The 7,267-nt window shown below is 43.8% G+C and overlaps 1 pseudogene; it reads left to right on the top strand.

The window, feature by feature from the left end:
* Nucleotides 1-824: 824 nt before the first annotated feature.
* Nucleotides 825-942, top strand: LOC114479879 (uncharacterized; annotated as a pseudogene).
* Nucleotides 943-7,267: the final 6,325 nt, after the last annotated feature.

Below are 7,267 nucleotides of genomic sequence, written 5' to 3'. Positions count from 1 at the left end.
AGTTGGATGAGGTGTCTAGGAAACTGCGGCAAACTGAAGCAGAGCTTGATCAAGAGAAATCTCTGAAAGTATTCTTCATAAAGGAGGTGAAGGAGGCAAAGCACAAATTGAAACAGATGGAATACAAGGAACATATGACAGACTACATCACTAAACTGGAACAGCTACAAAAAAAACCAAAGAGCAGAATTCTGCTGGAAGAAATGGCCTCTACTCATACAGAGTTTAGCAGCCAGCATGAGAGTGAGGTCCTGCAATGTCAGCTGCAGAATCCAAACAAGGCTTACACAGAGAAGATCACTGGTCAACGGGTAATGGAGGAGATTACCCAGGAGCAGCAGAACTTCCAGCAAAAAGTGGAAAAGCTGAATAAAAACACCATCACCAACACCTCCCCTTGTGTCTCTGCAGAGCTTCGAACTGAGTCCATCTCACCATTTACGTCCAATTCCAGTGACACAGAGGAAGACTCAGAAGAAGAGGAACAATGTGACAGTGACCTCTCAGACACACCAAAGACATCTTCATGGCGGAAGAGACGTTCACTCCGAAAATGGAAAAAACAGCAAAGAAAGTAAAGCGGGTCAATATTATAGAGACATTCATCAGGATTCAAACATTGTTTTTTTGGAAGCTGTCAGTGAGCTGTGAGTGCTGGAACTTCCTCAGCACTCCACAGCGTGTGACCCAAAGCAGCTCTACCTGAGTTGTCCTTTCACCTGTTTGTAACTGTTTTTAGATGACATTAAAACATATTTAACCATCCTACGTGTGTGTGAAGGTTTGTGTCTGTCTCATTATGTGGACTTTAAGCCCATTGTCACAGATGTGGCCATACCAGCCTGTCATTGCCCGATCCCGTTTGCTCTTGGAAGCTAAGCAGGTCTGGGCCTGGTTAGTAGTTGGATGGGAGACCACTGAGAATTCCATGTGCCACAGTGGGGTGGCAGTCACGCCAGTGGTATCTGTCATTGTGTCCTTGGGCAAGGCACTTCACCCACATTGCCTAGTATGAATGTAGTGTGTGAGTGAATGTTGGTGGTGGTCGGAGGGGCCGATGGCGCACTTTGGCAGCCTCGCTTCGATCAGTCTGCCCCAGGGCAGCTGTGGCTACAATCATAGTTTACCACCACTAAGTGTGGCGTGAAAGAATCGTGACTCAATTCTGTAAAGCGACTTTGAGTGTCTATGAGAAAGCGCTATATAAAATTGATGCATTATTATTATTATTATTATTAGATGTTAGTACTTTAGTGCCTCATGACGCTTTCACAGACATTTCTCTGTCATGGAGTATCTGTGCACCTCTGCGGCCCTGGGAGCCACATCACTCTGATCATGTTTTCTGTCTTCAACCAGGACACGTCTTATGGCTGGGAGCTGCTTCAGCACCATTTCTACCATCTTCTGCTTAGTGCCCCATCTTGTGGCAACATCCTGTGGGAAAGATCATACATTTCTTTGTTTTTAGTTGGTCTACATCAGTGGTTTCCAATCTTTTTTGTCCCATGTACCCCCTTCACATTTTTGTCAAATCATGTGTACACCCCCTCTTCACTACATAAGTACCCTCTCCATAATTTCACATGCTTTATTGTTGTGGAACAGTGGGCTCTCCTAAACCCCTAAATGTTTCTCTTAATCTACAAATTCAAAACATAAATTAAAATAAAATAAAATTACATGACACAGTTTAAAGTGGATTTATTAAAAACAGTAAGTAAATGCAGTCTTCTATTTAAAATGTTGCTAATTATTGTCTCCTATAATCAGAAGTGTAATAAAATGGCCTAGAGCATTAAATAATCCTGTTTGATTATATTATAGGAAAATATAGTATTTCATTGAGCAATAGTACTGCAAAAAATAGCCGAAAAAGGCATAGGAACATTTCCCAATTATTATTAATTTTTTTGGCAAATCATTTCAAGTACTCACTGCAATGTGCTCTTGTACCCCTAGGGGTACACGTACCCCTGTTTGTGAACCACTGGTCTACATCAAGATTCAGGCTGTCTAAAAAAAATGTAAATTTTTATATTTCCATTATTTATCATAATTAATTTGAATATTATATTGTTTATATTTGAGTTAATATGCAACACTATATTATAAATCTAGTGTTGCATATTAACAAAACTATTCAAATAAATATTATATTATATTATCACTCACCACTACTCACAGACACACATAAAAAAAAATCACATCCCGATTTTTTCTTTGTAAAATATAATTTTTTCATTCAAACATTTAGACTATTTTATTTTATTTTATTTATTCAAAAAAAAAAAACAGACTATTTTAAAGGAATGGAAGAAAGGAATAAAAGATAATTTAAGACAAGGTAACTTTAAAAAAAAAAAAATAAATTGTGTGTGAGGAATTTATCAAACTGGTTCTTGGTACAATTAACATCAAACAAAAAGGCTGAAAAGTTATTATAGTTACACAGTCTTTTTACTTTGTTGGTGTAGCATTAGTGTAACCTGGTAGAGCTGTATCCTCACCTCTTTTTTGTGTGTGCTGTGGGTGTGGTGACACAGGCCTTGTGTGTGTGTGTTGTGGGCGTCTTGTGAGTGTGGTGACACAGTTGCAGGTAATCATCTGGGGAACACTGTCTACTTAAGCAGCAGACTTGCACTGCTCTGTCCCTCTGTATCTCTGGTTCTTGCTGTCCAGGTAATGCACAATATTAACAGCCTACACTCTCTTAAAAAAAAAAAGCCTAAAACTGCACATATACATTCTCTCATTTTCCCTTTACTATATTAATTAATTAATTAATTAATTAATTAATTTCATTTTAATTTTCCCTTTACTATATGTGGTTCAGAAATATTTATTTTGTTACATGCTCTCTGTATCGCTGGTTCTTGCTGTCCAGGTGTGCTGAAGGGGGCTCTACGGGCGTGGCCCATGGAGGAGGAAGCAAGTGGGTCGTAGTCTAATCCCAAGTCCGATAAAGAACGCAGCCCAAGCTCCGCATTGCGCCATGGCTGCGCGGCCTTGTCGCTCGGACTGGGAAGAAATCGACCAACCTCCTTCACTGACTTTCCCCTGCCTGACAATTTGCACATCAGCACTTTTGGATATATCCTCAATTTTAGACTACCTTTTTAATCTTTTAAATTTTGTAATAAAAATTAACTTTTTAAACTACAACCTGGCTTAAGAATTTTGTCCACACAGAACACTGGTTGGTCAGACAGCACCCTGGGAGTTACATTAGCATTAGCATCACTTGCTACATAACAAGGCAGCATATCAGTCTAGTGATTTCTACTTGTTATTGAGGTACCACACTCATGTTAATAAAATCCTACCTTAAGCAGTGTTTGAACGCCTCATTTCACACAGTTTGGACAATAATATCCTTTACAAGATAAAACGTTACTGTTTTGGTTACATTAGGCCTGGGTGACATGGACCAATACTCATATCTATATTTTTCCTCAAAATGGCAATAGGCGATATCCATCCATCCATCTTCTCCCGCTTAGCCGTTTCCGGGTCGCGGGGGCAGCATCCTCAGTAGGGAGGCCCAGACTTCCCTCTCCCCGGCCACTTCCTCCAGCTCTTCCGGGGGGACCCCGAGACGTTCCCAGGCCAGCCGAGAGACATAGTCTCTCCAGCGTGTCCTGGGTCTTCCCCGGGGCCTCCTTCCGGAGGGACGTGCCCTGAACGCCTCACTTCAGGGGGGATCCTAATTAGGTGCCCGAGCCACCTCATCTGGCTCTTCTCGATGCGGAGGAGCAGCGACTCTGCTTTGAGCCCCTCTCGAATGACTGAGCTTCTCACCCTATCTCTAAGGGAGAGCCCAGCCACCCTACGGAGGAAACTCATTTCGGCTGCTTGTACCCGTGATCTTGTTCTTTCGGTCATGACCCAAAGTTCATGACCATAGGTGAGGGTTGGAACGTAGACCGACCTGTAAATCGAGAGCTTCGCTTTTTGGCTCAGCTCCCTTTTTACAATGACGGACCGGTGCAGACTCCGCATCACTGCAGACGCCGCACCAATCCGCCTGTCGATCTCTCGCTCCATCCTTCCCTCACTCGTGAACAAGACCCCGAGGTACATCTCCAACCCGGAGAAGGCACTCCACCTTTTTCCGGTCGAGAACCATGGACTCGGATTTGGAGGTGCTGATTCTCATTCCGGCCGCTTCACACTCGGCTGCGAACCGATCCAGTGAGAGTTGAAGGTCACATCATCTGCAAAAAGCAGTGATGCAATACTGAGGCCCCCGAACCGGACCCCCTCAACGCCCTGACTGCGCCTAGAAATTCTGTCCATAAAAGTTATGAACAGAATCGGTGACAAAGGGCAGCCCTGGCGGAGTCCAACCCTCACCGGAAATGATTTCGACTTACTGCCGGCAATGCGGACCAGACTCTGACTCCGGTCAAACAGGGAACAAACAGCTCCTATCAGGAGGTTCGATACCCCATATTCCCGGAGGACCGCCCACAGGAATCCCCGAGGGACACGGTCAAATGCCTTTTCCAGGTCCACAAAACACATGTGGACTGGTTGGGCAAATTCCCATGACCCCTCAAGGACCCTGCTGAGGGTGTAGAGCTTGTCCACAGTTCCACAGCCAGGACGAAAACCACATTGCTCCTCCTGAATCCGAGGTTCAACTATCCGGCGGACCCTCCTCTCCAGTACCCCTGAATAGACCTTACCGGGGAGGCTGAGGAGTGTGATCCCTCTATAATTGGAACACACCCTCCGGTCCCCCTTCTTAAAAAGGGGGACCACCACCCCGGTCTGCCAATCCAGAGGCACTGCCCCCGATGTCCACGCGATGTTGCAGAGTCGTGTCAGCCATGACAGCCCCACAACATCCAGGGCCTTGAGGAACTCCGGGCGGATCTCATCCACCCCCGGAGCCCTGCCACCGAGGAGCTTTTAACCACCTCGGCAACCTTAGCCCCAGAGATAGGAGAGCCCACTCTCGGGTCCCTGGGCCCTGATTCCTGATTGGAAGGCGTGTCGGTGGGATTGAGGCGGTCTTCGAAGTATTCCCCCCACCGATCCACAACGTCTCGAGTCGAGGTCAGCAGCGCACCATCCGCACCATACATAGTGTTGACGGTGCACTGCTTCCCCCTCCTGAGACGCCGGATGGTGGTCCAGAATCTCTTCGAAGTCGTCCGGAAGTCGTTCTCCATGGCCTCACCAAAGTCCTTTGGCTTTCGCCGAGGCAAAAGCCTCGGCGACCGCCGTGGCTGCACTCCGCTTGGCCCATTGGTACCTGTCTGCTGCCTCCGGAGTCCCACAGGCCAAAAAGGCCCGGTAGGACTCCTTCTTCAGGTGATAGGCGATATAAACCATTTATTTTTGTATCAATAGTTTTACAAGAAAAACAATTATGGGTCAAAGTCAGTGGAGAAAAGTGCCACAAAGACCCTTTTATTAATCATTAGCAGCACAATAACATTTTGTGTCACTTTTGACTTTTCCCTTCTTAAGGCTGAAATGTGATCAAATTATGTAGTGTTGCTTTTTTCAGTCGTTTTTAAAGCAAATCACATTCAGGACACTGTTTCTTTAAGAATGTGGAAAACATCCCCGTTAGCAGCAGCAGCAGGTCTCTGCTGAGGAGTGACAGAGAGTTAGTTATAGAAGATAAACACATGCAGCGTTTCCTCAAACATCTCTCAGTGCTTCAACACTCAGAACTGATGGAGTTTTACAGGACAGACAGACATCTGCACTCAGCCTCTGACAGACAGTCGTTAACACAGCTGACTGTGTGTGTCCGTGCACTGGGGGGAGGGGGGCTTGGTTTTTTTAGACGAGGAAACTAACACGAACACACACACACAGCAATATAAACAGTGAACAAAATTAGGTCATTACATACCATCTCAGATGGCGTCTGATTACTAGAAACTCTTTCTGAAAGCATGTTGACGAGTCGGTGCGTGTTGTGTGAGGTGTGTCACATATGTTGACCCATTATCATTTTTAACCTCTTTCCACTATATATCATGTTATTTTTGCCAATTTAGCCACATTCTCAATTTGTCATGCCCCTTATTTGCCAGTTTAAACTAATCGCTCCTACTAATTGTTCCAATATTGACACTTTGAACTCTTTTTAATACTTTAATTTTGCCACTCTAATTTGCAAATTTTAACCAATTTCTGTGGCTTTTAAAATACCATTTCACTGCCTTTTTGGTCACTTTAAAAAAAAAAAAAAAAATTCTGATTAAAACAAGAATTTACAACTTTAAGATGACTACATATTAGGGCACAAATAATAATAAACTTCCTGGATAACAGTGAATATTACTCAGATAAATAAATAAATGCGGTTATCACAGATTCATAGAACAAGGGACCATAATTTTTCTGACTTTATGGATTTGCTTCAAAAAGCTTTCCCATTTCTTCCCCCTTATGGCCCTGTCTCCACATGGCTGATCTTCAATGTACATGTGTTCAATCTCCTTCAGTTCAGTGGGGGTCCCCGGTCTCTGGCACCTTTATTTTGGGGGTCGCAGGCTAAAAGGGTTCAGAACCAGTGCTCTAAGGGTTGAAACCCTGTTATTAAAAATCAATTGGCTGAGATGGAGGCCGATGGCACTTGGTGGCTTTTTACGCCACGCACCACCACTGTTGGCCCCGCCCCTTCCATAAAAACTAGCACCTGCGGACTCTGCAAACTGTGGTGAGCAGTGTTTGGAATAACGGCGTTTGTTTTTCAGTAACGGGGTAATCTAACTAATTACTTTTTACGCCGTTACAACGCCATTATTGTTACTGAATGTTAAATGCGGTGCGTTACATGCATTGATTGAATAAAATGTTATCCGAAAGCATCCCTGGCTGAGGAGGTGGGTTAAAAACAAGAGAGCGATTATGATTGGCTAAGGCGACGTGCCAGCACACGCGACACACACACGCACACACACACACACTACAGATTTGATGAATCAGCAGTGATGTTGAGCGTGGAGCAGTCTGATGAAAAGTTGACATTTTTAAGGTGACGATACAAACACTACTTTAAATTAATTGTGGTCAAAGGCAAGAACGTGTATGTGAAGTGTTCATTATATCCAGGAGTGAAGACTTTGTCGACATCCGTTGTAAGCAACTCAAAATTAATGAAGCACCTCACGACACACGCATCGAAAAAATGTGAATTATTTGAGCAACTTTTTTTTTTTTTTTTTTTTTTTAACAGTAACGCAAATAGTTACTTTCTTTGGTAATGAGTTACTTTTATTATAGAGTAATTTAGTTA

Source organism: Gouania willdenowi, chromosome 17 (genome assembly GCF_900634775.1).
Source record: "Gouania willdenowi chromosome 17, fGouWil2.1, whole genome shotgun sequence".
Lineage (NCBI taxonomy): Eukaryota > Metazoa > Chordata > Actinopteri > Blenniiformes > Gobiesocidae > Gouania > Gouania willdenowi.
The sequence above is the reverse complement of the archived record's forward strand: the minus strand, read 5'-3'. Positions and strand labels throughout refer to the sequence as shown.